We start from the raw sequence: 13,389 nt of genomic DNA, 5'->3' as shown, positions 1-13,389 counted from the left end.
CTGAGATACCATCTGTTTTGCTGCAATAGTGCTGTCCTACAAGCCAGGATGGATTTTGAGAAGGTTTAAGGATATTTGCACGTAACACATTCATAAAAGGCTTCTAGAAATTTAGTAGAGATACAGACAAACTTTTAGAAATTGCACCTGTGCCCTGTAGCGTGCTTAAAGCTCAAACCAAGACTTGAAAGATGTCTGCTGCCTGAAAAATGTTACTTGAATTTTGTTGACAGATCAGCCTTCTGTGGAATACAAAGCTTTCTATGAAAAGCTCTTATTTTCTTACATTTTTCATTTTTTCTCAAAGCAGAAACTTCTGCTTATTTCTTACTCTTTGGAAGAATAATCTTAAAACCTGTGCCCCAAACATCATCCGTTTATGTCACTTGCTGGTGAAAAATGGGAAAACCTCAACTTGAAATGTTCCCAGTAAAAAAAAAAAAAAAAAAAAAAAAAAAAGCAAAACCAAAAGGTATTTCCAGCCATATCAAAAGAAACAGCTTAAGAGCTTCAGTAATGTATACAAGTATTTGTGTGTTTTTTGAAGCAGCCCTATGTAGCTGGACAGCAGAAGAAGATACTTGTCTTTCCTGACAGCTATGTCTTTGTTTGCTCTGTTTGCCAGAATACAAGTGCCTTTGGATGCTTAACTTTGTCCTTGTACAGAATTCACGATGTGTGAGTGTAAATGTGTACTTTCATGCCTCTGTAAACTGGAAATTCTGGTTTTCAGACTTGAAATGATTTTTTCCTACATCTTAAACTTACAGCTTTAATCACATTCAGTTTCTTATTTAGACCATCTTTCCCCCCTGCCCCTGAGCAAAGCCTTAATTAAATAATTTAAAATTTAAGACAAGGTGTCCACAATTCTCTTGTTATGTCTTGGAAATATGTGAGAAGGATTTCAGGCTTTTTCAGTGCACTTGTAGCTGATTTGTAAATTAATTTCATTTTCCCATCTGAAATAGGTGTCCTTGCTACTTGTATTTATGCGACCTTGATAAACATTTTGATGTATGTACATATAACTGTTACAGGATCAGACATAGTTTTCCAGCAGTATCACAGGTGCACTGATTTAATTTGACTTTCTGCTTCAACAGGTTGTCCAAGCAAAAATTCTACAAGATTGAACTGAATTTTCCAGTGTTGAAGAATGAATTCTTGACTGAATAAATGTGTTGGTTTTGGCTGGGGTAGAGTTAATATTCATGGTAGCTAGTAGGGGGCTATATTTTGGATTTGTGCTGGAAACAGTTTTCATAACAGAGATGTTCTCGTTACTGCTGAGCAGTGCTTACACAGAGTCAAGGCCTTTTCTGCTTCTCTCACCACCCCACCAGCGAGCTGGGGTGCACAAGAAGCTGGTCAGCCAGGACAGCTGACCCCAACTGACCAAAGGGGTATTCCATACCATATGATGTATATAAAGTTGGGGGAAGAAGAAGGAAGGGGGGGCACGTTCGGAGTGATGGTGTTTTTTCTTCCCAAGTAACTGTTCCATGTGATGGAGCCCTGCTTTCCTGGAGATGGCTGAACACCTGCCTGCCGGTGGGAAGTAGTGAATGAATTCCATGTTTTGCTTTGCTCATGCACACAGCTTTTGCTTTACCTATTAAACTGTCTGTATCTCAGCCCACGAGTTTTCTCTTTTACCTTTCTGATTCTGTCCCCCATCCCACTGGGGAGAGAAAGGGGCCTGAAGTTTTCTCAAATTTCTACAAAAAACTTGTAAACCTGTGCCTCTGCTTACCAGTACCCAGACAACTAAGCCCCTGCTGGCAGACAAGGTCAGGACCAAAATTCCTGCTGATGTCAGAGCAAGAAGTAGAGTTTATGAATAACAAACTCGGTATAAAACAAACCTGAATGAGTACTATTTGCAGCACAGTCTGAAGTAAAGCGTTCACCAGAGGTGTGATGAAAGGCTAGCGGTATGAATACTGAGAAGGTTATTGGTCAGGTTGGAGCTTATATGCTTTCTGCTGTGGAGCAGATTTGATTTCAAAATAGGTGGAGGAGCAGGTATAACTGTGGTAAGATAATGAATGTATACTGAGTTGGGATCTAGATGGAGGCAGTCTCTTTGCATGGAAACGTGTACCCATAAGGAAATGTCCGGTAGATAACATAGAGTTGGGTAATAAATTAAAAAACAAAACAAGAACAAAATAAACTCTGCTGTACTGTGAAAGATCTGCTGTACAAATCAGCTTTAACAAGCTTATGAATTGCCTACTCTTCATTTTAGATGTCTTTCCCTAGTGTCCAGATTCTGCTGTGAGGGGTGAGAAAGCTGCTAACTGGACTGTGTTGGATTCACTTAGTGAAGAGGCTGAATTATAGATCTCAATTTGTATGAGGGCTACTTCTTTCTGTACTTTGCTTTTTGATATTCCAGTGACATCCCCGGGAACCTTGTGCTTTCAGAATCATCGAACTCTGTAGTTATCTGTTGCTTAAGATCACTCTTTCCTAATGGTCAACTTCATTTAGTAGGAAGTCACAATTTGACTTCTGCCTTCTGCCTTACTCCTTTTTCTTGCCTCATCAGTTTGTTTTCCTTTTCCACTTAGTCTCTGTCCTTTTTTGTTGTTGTTGCTTTCCCTGAAGCAATTCCTTGAGTTCCCTCTGACCCCCTTTTATGACTATCTCTTTTTTGCAGATTAGAATAACCAGGCAATGAATTTTGATGAAGAAGTGAAACAGTCCTGTGTTTTAGAATTTGTATTCCATCAAGGCTGACCATCAGATGTATGAACTGCATTTCTAGTCCTTATTTCAGGCTGTCTGCACCCTTGGGAAGACTTGGCCCACTGGTTACGTTTGGCTTGCCTATGCTAAGAAAACTTGCAATTATTGAGACACCTGCACTTGTCTAACAAAAGGTTTGCATATATTAGGCAGGCTGGAGATCCACTAAGAGGCGTGCATGCAGCTGTCGGGCAGACACTTGGCATCAGGCCTGGGTGCAGCTGTAATGACAGTGAAGGTGGTGAGATGGGGCAGTGTGGAGAGATGTGCAGCAATGCATGATGTGGGCTGAGCCAGGCAGCACTGGCAGAGTTGTTAAGGCCCCTGTGGTAAAATAGATCAGCTCCACTTGACATCGTTGGCATAAACAAGAGATGTTTTCTGCCTTTCCATCTGGCCCACTGAGTACATGAAGAAAATGTAACTTGCATCAGCTCAAGCTTCCAGGTGCTTATTAATGCTTTCTTCCCGGTAGCTTGCGTGTAGTATATATTGTTATTTCTGAATTTGACTTTATATATTTCCATTGACATTCTATTTCTAATGCTACTTATTGACATATTTCTATTTACATATTCTATTTCTTTGACTTTACATATTTTTAATTTCTAGGAAGTTAAGGCTTCAATGATGTGCCAGCTGCACTGGGATAGTTGATTTTTTTTTTTTTGCTTCAAATACTATGCGTGGATGTCCGTCTTGATTGTACAGATGACAGCTGAACTATGGCATATAAAAAGGTCCAGTAACTTTCTTCTGGGAGTCCGTAAAATACACTCTGTGTAGCGTCTTGTGTGTGTGTGAGAACAGAAATGTAATGTTCTTCTGCTTCTCACCTCTTGCCTCTAACATATGGTTTCCATAGGCACATCTCTTAAGCACCCAACTTAGCTATTATTAGGTTTGGTCCCTAGCTGAAGGGTCTTAAAGACCATGCAATCTGAGAACAAATAGCTAGAAAATAGATAGCATCAAATAGATAACATCTCCATGGGTAAAGTATAAAAATATATCCTACTAAATATCATATTAAAGCTGCTTCCTCAGTCAGACTTGAATTTTGAAGAGCAGATTTGTGGCAAAAACGTCTGAAAAATGTTTTTTGCTTTCTGCAACTCTACGGTTTTGTTGTGGCCTCACTCAGGCTGTAGATGGCACCGTTGCTGCACATGAAAAGCCATCTTGGTCTTACTCTTCCAGTCACCTTACTCCTAAGAGAATTGTTATCCTGTAGGATAACAGGCTTTTGAAAGCATCTATTTGATGATAGGATTTGGTAAGAGTTTGACAGAGCTCCTCTCTCCCTTGAATTAGTATTAGGAAGAAACATGGAGACAGGTGCTGGATTTTTTTTTTTCTTTGTGCGATGGTGCTTTGAAATGCATTGGTTACACAGCTCTTATTTCTCTAATAGTGCTAATAAAGACTGGGTCTCTTATTTCAGTTCGCAGTGAGAGCTGCGTGTGACAAGGAATTTCTTAAAGCATTTCCTTATTTTCATCTTTGGGGTTTCTGTGTTATTTTCTGTGATACTGCTAACAAGGCTACTATAGCCATGATGTATTTTGGAGGATACTGAAGTTGAAAACCTACACTTTTCTGGTTTTGTCAGCTTAAACATCTAAATCCACTCTTGGAACTTTATAATGATGTTTTTCGCTGCAGAAAGAGGATGTCACTGGCAGGAAAGGGAATGGGTCTGCTCCGATACGAGGGAGGGTGCAGTATGAGGTCCTTTGGGCTTAGCCATGGCCTTAAACAGTGGGAGGACAAAAACCTGAGCTAAGGAGTTAGAGCTGATGAGTGACTAAGGATCAACAGTATAAACAATCCAATAGAAATTGGTTTTGGTTTTGGCTTTTTTTTTCCAAGTCTTACCTGAGATGTTTTAAGTGTTCCTTTCTGAGAGGAACATCTGAAAGTCATCCTCTTTGCTTTGGAAAACTTCTGTTTTTGAAAACAAACAAATACCACAGTTTCTGTCTGTCTTGTTTTTGAAATTGAGCACTTGAAACATAAATTAGTCAATGGACCTACAAAAAAATAGAGATCAAGGCTCTCTGAAATCCTTCAGACAACTAATTTCCAGACTCCCTGGAGTGTACTAAAAGGCCCATAGCTGTAGATATCCTGCTTCCCAAATCTGGTGATATAGTGGGGGGAAGCCAAAGGGGAAATGGAGCGGGGGGAGAATAAAGAGTTATTTATTAACAATCAGGAGAAATCTTAGTTCTGAAATGGTGAACTCACAAATGTAGAGGTTCTCAAAAAGTGATGTTTTTTATTACAGTCTCCACAGATATTAACTAAAACATGTTATACACAAAAAAAGCCTCTAAAATCTCAAAACCGGTGGGGGAACATTGCTATTAAAGTTAAAAAAGCAAAAAATACCCTTGTGTAGGGAAACACATTATAAAATACAAGTCTTGCCATAGTGATATAAGTTAACGCTCCAAAAATACTAGAGCAAATGAACAAATTATTATATGAACCTGTTAAGAGTGTAAATGGAGGATAAGAATCCTGGCTATCCAAAGTAACACAAACCATGAGAAAAAGTGGGAAGTCTTTGTCATAATTTGCACCATGCTCATGAATTGATAAAGTTCTTCAAAGAGTTGTCGATGCATGTTTATAAAGTCTGAAGTAGAATAAAATCACTTTATTGATGAGGAGGGAGAAGCATAGAAGGACATAGCCACAAAAGTGGTTTGTTTTGTTTGTTTGCAAAGTAACCTAAAGAGGCAAAGGTACTTGCTGAGTTTACAGTAATGAGCTATTTTGAATGGGAATAGTTGATAATAACATGAAAAACAAGGTAAACACTGCTTTTGTTTGTTTGTTTTTTAAGGAATATATTTAGGAAATGTTACTTTTTTTTAGCATGTGGTATTTTCCTCTCCAAAGTAAACTTACACAGTTTTGAGGTTAAAGAGAAAAATATCAAGAATGCCGTTAATTCATTCATCAGCTATAAAGAGGATCCAAAACACAGCCAGCAGTAAAGGAAGCTTTAGTTCTACTAGTTTGTCTTGGGACAATTTGGGTTGGATGTTCTTGGAAAGCAATGATATTCCAGTTTGTCAGAGTTGCTTGTTCCAGTCATTGATAATGGGCAATGCCGTTTTGTTTCCATTGCTTTTGCAGTAGGCATCTTATTACTTCCTGTTTTTTTGATATATTTTAGAGATCACAGATGCTTCTGGAGCTTTTGTTCCTAGAAGCTGTCCTGCAGTTGTTGGTATCTGGTTCGTTTACGTCTGACAGGTGACCCTGAGCTATTGAGAAACTGCCTCTGTATGAAATACATGAAGCCTTATGCTAAATAGTCTTATTTTTACTCATCCATGCAGAATAACTTAGTTGCTCATTCTAGGAAATGTAAAATGACTGCCTCCTGGGGATCGTATTTGGACATGTTAATAGGTTGTTACTACTGCTGTCATGGGATAAAGTACAAATCAATCAGATAAAACACTTTACCTCCACCTGAGACCATACTTACATTTTGTATTAACTGTATACTGGGTGAATAGACCCAATATGATATACGTGCTATACTTCTTATTAAATAGTTTCTGTATTGTGTTGATATGTGTGTGTATATATTCTGTATCCTAAACTCTTTGTCCCATAAAGCCAGTATTTGGTCCATAAGAAAGATGGTACGCAAAGCCCTCATATTTCCCATGTATAAGCTAGTTACAGCTGTCTTCCCAATTTAAGTGGAGACATTTTAAATTTGATTTTTTTTTTTCGATTTTAGTTAGCAGCAGAAATCCTTTCTATGTAAAATTTCTAATGGCATTTAAAGTTATTTGATTTTAAAGACTATGCATAAATGTAGATTTTATTTATTTATTTATTTATTTTTTCTTTTTTTCCTTTGATCATACACATGGGACTTGGTGTCAGCCAACATGGCTGTTTCTTGGAGTGGAACCGCCCATAGAGAGCAAGCAGCCTCCCTGCAGGAGTGCTCAGAAGTCTTTTCTCAGCTGGTCTGAACTCTTTGCTCCTATTTGGAAAGTCTCTTCAGTCTCAAAAATAGTCATGGGAAGCTCTGGGAGTGTCCTCTTTCTAGCTTTCCTCCCAATATTTTATTCAGTTGTTGTCCTAAGCATAAAGGCAGCATGAAGACCTTCCAGTTCTATCATATGGTTGTCAGCGTTTTGTGGGTGGCCAGCAGCTAAGCACCCACACAGCTGCTTGATTGCTTCCCTCTGGCACGCTCCCCCCAGTCTTTATTGCTGAGCATGATGTTTTTGGGAAGCTTTAGTAAGTTTTCTACCGAGAAACATCTAGTTAGACGTGCCATGAGGACCTTAACTTCTGTTTTTTCAAGCTCTTCCTTGCATAAAATACTTGCCGAACCATTGCCATAAGCTGTATGAGTCCCTTTAGAGGGCAAAATTGGCTGTTCAGATATGACCTTTTAGAGATGTTTTCCCGGCACAATCTTTTATTTCAGGATCTGTTAGGGCAGAATACAACTTTTTAGCAGACTTAAGCCTGAAGCATGAATCCACAGCCCTAATTCTTATTTTAGGTGTGCAATTTAGTGCGGTTTTGTGATGACAAAATGGCTGAAAACCCCCATGTGGTTTCATTCTTGTTTAAGAGTCTCTTTGTGCAGGCTGGATTGTGTAGTGAGGACAAGGTTTACTAGCAGTTACATTGCCTGCTATTGCTTTGCAAAAATTTGATGGATTGTCTCGGCCTTCCTGCTTCTCGTGAAGAATGAAGTAAGGGGGAAGTGATCATTTAAGGGATTCTGTTGAAGAAATAAGGGACAGTCCCTAACAGCTAAAAATTAATCAGCTTAGGTCAGCCCTATGGATCACAGCATGGGCACGTAGGACTTGGCTGCTTGCATCATGGGTGGCATTCTGTGGAAGCTGACTAATTTCTGCAGCAATTAAGGACAGTGCACTGGCTGCTAGGCAATAAGCAATGCAAGTCATTACACCTGGTGTACTTGAGTCTTTTTGGAGCAGGTGAGTGCTAGGTCAGTGATATGCCTCTGCAGTGTTCATCTGTGAGTAAATGTCATCTACTAAGGCTGTAAATCATACTGATTTCTCAGAGAACAGCAAAAATTAGGCACTGAAATGTAATTTCTACTTGAGAGCTGTGGGTCAAAGATGGTTTTCAAATGTTAATTAACCCTTATCTCAAGTGAGATGTGATTTTTTTCAAAAAGGGAAATATGGGGGGAGGTGGAAGGGGGAATAATTTTTTTATCCAACACAGTAGTTTTGAATTCATACTTTGTTCATACAGTGTTCAATAGAAAAGGCCTTAAGCCATAACTGTAAACGAGTATACTAGCATGCCATCATATCTGATGATAACAGATATTTGCAAAACATCTGTGTAGCTTTCAGGGACAGGTGTGATGATTGGTAAAAAATGGGTATAAAACTGTGAATTATGAAAATAAAGTACAATGAGACAAAACATCTTTCCTGGTATTAGCGTGAAACTGAGGCAGAGCTGATGATTGATTTTTGTTCCTCTTTCTATATTAGGAGTCTGAAAAGGGGGGCAGCGCATCTTCTGCTGACTCCCACTATGTAAAACTTTAGAAGCCATCGCAAATTTCTTGAGCTGGTTCATTAAACGGTGATGCCTAAAGTTGACTTGCATTTCCCATTGATCTGTATGTACTTGGTTCATTCACTGTTTAAATTATTGCCTTAGCTGCTTAATAGGCCACAGCTTAAAGGATAGCGCTGCACAAGCACGCTTCTGCTCAGACATAAACTCCTTTTTCATGTTTTCAAAGCTGTCTGTAACATGCTTCATAGGAAGGGGAAGCAAAGATAGGGGAGGGTGTTTGAGGAGGATTTTGGCTGATGCATCTCTAGTGACACCTTGTGGGATGTTTCACAGAATCGTCTGTAACTCATTTTTGAGGAAGAAATAAACTGGAAGGCTTGTTGGGCAAAAGGTTGCCCAAAGACTCCACATGGGATATGGTTCAACTTCTACACCCATCTATGGTTTTTCAGGATTGTGTTTGTAACTTGTAGTTAGTAGACAGGATGACATAGACAACATCAAAGATGCAATTTTGCAACTAAGGACAGCAGAGAACTAAAAGATGACACTTTTGTTGTCAGATTTTATGGCAACTGTTGGATTTTTCCTTCAATGCAGTTTCTGGTATTACAACTTTATGAGCTAAATCTTCAGGTTTAAAATTGAGATTTCAGAACTAATAAAGCAAATTATTTCAATAAGTAGTTAATTAAATCAGCTAAGCAGAAATCTAGCAATTCTTAGGATTTTCATTGCTATAGAAATTCCATTTCTTTATACATTACAAGCAAAAAAAAAAATAGACTATTTGTCCTAATCTTAACTAATTTAATTGTTGTTGATATTCTCTACTGTTGTCTCTTGGAATAATTTATGCTCTAACTCTGCACTGGCAACATCTGTACAGGCATCTAGCGATTTGCTCCCCTCTTGAATTGTCTGATCTTGTACTCAGGCCTTCCAACAAACTTAGCAGGTTAGCATACTCCATGAGTGTGCTGGTTACATTGCCTTGTCAGAAACATTTTGCTGTTGCTGCAGAGGCAGTTTGGATGGAGACTCTGTAGTCTGATAAATAAGACTTTTGCTGTAAGTAGTGAAAGGCTGTAGGTGTTGTACTGGCCTGACAATGGAGTGTCTCAGGGCTTATCTGGCCTTTAGCTAGCTTTTGCTATGGATGTTGCTTAATAGCTAGGCAATTGTTTATTCCTGACCTATCTGAGCTTTGCTCTGTAAAAACTTTATTTAAATACCTGAGAACCTAGATGTAATCACTTAACAAATCCTTTATGTTAGTTGGGGCTGGGGTGGACTGTGTTGTAATTTGAAACTAAAACTGGTAGCTGAATTGGAGAGAGCTGTCTGTGTTAAGAAAACATAAACATAACCCCAAGGGACTCCCAACACCAGTGATGAATGCCTCCCGCTTAAAATCTTACCTGTAAATCTTAACTGTATTATTAACCATAAGTCTAAGTGGACTAGTAATAATAGCTTGTGTTTCAGTTAGAATGCTAAGATTTTAATTAGATTAACTGTTTCCCTGGATTTTAGACTGATAGCATATAGAGTACTCTTTATTGAACAGCTGAAAATAATTACTGTTCTTACTGAATTCTTCGGTTATACAATCAGACTGCCCAGTCCTGCTCCCTGGAACAAAAAAAAAGTACCAAAACCTTTAACTGATCTTTCACAAACAGGAGTTAAAGTGGAAACTCTGTAAACAGCCTCCTGGCTTTTGATTTTTGACACGGACTTTTTTTTCCTTTCCCCCCCTAAGGTGAAAGGATAAAGTCATTTGAAAGCAACTTCGCAATGCAGACCCAGCTACTAATTCAACAAGATTTCAAATTAGACTGGTCTTCTAATGACATATTCTCAGCAAAGAGTGATAGAGGTAATGCATCTGAAATAAGGGTCCTGTGGACTTATAACTGATGCTGAAGCTTATATTTTCCTTGAAACATTAAACACAATACAGGCCAGCACCAAGAAAAAGTGTGGAGGAAGACACATTTGACTGGTCAAAGCACTCTGGCATGCTTCTTCAACTTTGTTTCCTTGTTTTCTACTGCACCAAGGAAGAATAACTTCCTTTTAATTTCTTTGCTATGAAATCTAGTAACTCAGCAGCTTTAAAAATAACAACTATCACAGTTTCATCTTCACTGGCTATGTGCCACTGAAGTTGTTCTTGGATTTTGAGGACTAGCAGTAGTCGTAAATCCATAAGGAAGCCATAGGTTGAAAGTCACCCTTTTCTTCTGCAGGGCATGTGAGTGATATGAACAATAACAGTTAGATGCTTGTTTCTGCTCCAATGAGGGTAATAGTGAACTTCACTTTTCAGTTCAGCAGATTCAGGACCACGCTGTAGATGCAGGACAGATGCAGGGTAGGAGAAGAGGGCTGGAGGAGACCATTTCCAAAGGTGCTCAAAATCCAAGTGCGCACAGCTGATGAGGCAAACCTGGGCAGCGGAGAGAATAAGGTGAGTGCTAAAACCACTTGTTGTTTCTTTTGCAGGCTAATATTTGAGAAAACAAATGTTTTGCTGAGCCAAGTGTATTGCACCTCAGAAATAGAGTCCTGTGTGCATGTGGCATACCTGCATACAAGAGAATATCTATTATAAGTCCTTCTTTAAAATAAAAAATAACTGTTAGTAAAGAATAAGAGTAATTGTGCTTATAAAATAATAAGAGAAATAGTGTAGTTTCACCGAACATGCCTTCCGAATTTCTGCTTCATCTGCTTTTCTTTTATATAGAGAACATTTTTCTGCTCTCTACTGTTATTCCTGGGTAATTTGGTACTAAGTTTTGTGGTTTTTTTTTTTCTTCACAATGTGTTGGCCTCTCCTTTGGCATAACAAGACTTAGCTTCATTATGTAAAACGCATTTGAGTTGGCTGACATAAAACTCAGTATCTGGCTCATAGTTAATACCAACAAAAAACACAGTGATGTAATTTATTCAAGGCCTACATGAAATGGTCTCACTGAGATTATTTTTACGTATTATCTCCTTGATAAATGCTAACATTTTCTGTGAAGGAAGTATCTTTCATAATGAATTTTCTTTTTTTGTGGTGCTTTGAGGATAACTTACATATTGCCTTCAGTACAGCTCTGAAAACTGCTGCTAACGCTGAAAAAATGAATGTCAACCTGTTAAAGGGTTGATCCCTCAAGTTATTTGTTTTACATTTTAAGTACACTAAAAATGTCTTTTAAATACCTACTGGTGATGCTAAATGAGGGCATGAGAAAAATAGCACAACAGGGGAATTGAAGAATAGTAGGATTCTTTTTTAACACTTGAATCAGTATCTCATCACTGGGGTAATTAGTGTAACTGAACTAAAAATGCAAGGGGCAAAATTATATTGATTTCTATAGTGAATAGTATATTTTATATTTAGATGTTAAACAAATGCACACACTCATGCTCCTCCTAGTGAATTCAGTCAGTTCAGTTTGCTGGTTTGATTATAAGCTTTTTCTGAGAGGCAGCCTGATGAATGGCATGAATAGGAATTCATTGCTTCCCAGAAACTTGATAAAAATGAGCTATACAGATACACTTTCTCCTGTTGAATTTGCTCTTCCTTAGTCCATTCAAGTGTTACACATTTTACTCTCTGTGTGTGTATACATATAGTATTACTTAGAAATAAATTTTCACTTTTTAAAATAAATACATTTAGATTCACTTCAGAGTGAAACATTCAGAAATAGAAATTATGAGAATCAGTTGCAGCTGACATGATTTAGATGGACTCAGTACATTGCTCATTGTCCTGTCTGGTAAAGGTTTGCTGTTCTGAAGAAAAAATGGTAGGGGAAAAAAACCCAAAGAAATAATTTTTTTTTTTTTCTGTTCAAAAACGAGTATTTAGAAAACTTTAATCAACATCTCACTATCAAAGAGTTCATTTTTGAGAACCTTCTGGTGATTTTCACCTACTAATTGTAGGGACCTTTTTCCCTACTTTGTGGTAGTGGAGTAACTATTTTGGCTAGATGTGTGGAAGACCTGTTTCCTGTTGCTTGCTCTCATTTTGTGAAAAGTGCAAAGTCTGGGGATAACTGAAGTCTTCTGTACAGCACCACTTATGAAATGGATCTCTTTTCTGTCCTCAGCTATACACTGGTTGCAACTTCACCTATCTGGCATCTCAGCCTACTTTGCCCTGGTCAGAAGAATATGAATCCCAGCTTACCCTGGGGGAACAGAGCAGGCGAGACTGAGCAGGCTAAAAGAGGCTGAAACAAATTCTTACACTAGCAAGAGCCTGGTCTCCAGCAGCTCACCTCGTCACAAATGGCTCTTGATGTGAACTCTCACACTGGAGCTTTTTGCTGGCAGAAGGCACTCACTTGGCACGAGCTCTGCCATTTGGTTGGACACCACAGGAGAGGACTACTGGGGAACAGACCTCAGGAGCTCTGATCCCAGAATGGCTTGCATTCATAGAGTGTGTTTTGGATGTGTGGCTAGTTGATTTCAGCTGAGTTTTGAAGCCAGTTGCAGTGGCTTTCCAAAAGTGAAACAGTAATAGTATACTGGAGGAGAATGCTGCATGAGCACTCAGAAACAGGTAGACAACTGGGGATGCAAAATGAGATACTGCCTGGCAGGCAGGCATTCAAGCTATGGATGTGATCAGAGCCCAACATAAGAAAGTCTGTTTTGCTTGGGGACAGGGGGAAGAATAGTTGTCTATCTATCTGGATTGCATGATTTAACACAATTGTAGTAGGGAGCCGCTGCAGGAAGGATGGAGGTGAGGAGGGTGCTGTCCCCAGGTGCTGCTCTGCAGCGGTTCAGCAGCTGGTTGAGACATAGATGGTTCACTGGCAGAACAACCCCTGGTTTTATCCTCTGCCTGCTGATATTCCCCCCAATAACATGACGCCACTGCGAACATAGTGGTGCACTAGTGCTCTGTGAGAACCTCGCACGCTGAGCAGTCACCCAGTTACTAAAAATCCTAATTGCTAGCATTTGTATTCAAGGCAGAAGGCGTCCCCTGTTTGTACAGCCTACATATGAAACACCCCACGTAGTTTGTAACCA

Source organism: Platalea leucorodia (genome assembly GCF_965183815.1).
Source record: "Platalea leucorodia genome assembly, chromosome: 6".
Taxonomy (NCBI): Eukaryota; Metazoa; Chordata; class Aves; order Pelecaniformes; family Threskiornithidae; genus Platalea; species Platalea leucorodia.
The sequence above is the reverse complement of the archived record's forward strand: the minus strand, read 5'-3'. Positions refer to the sequence as shown.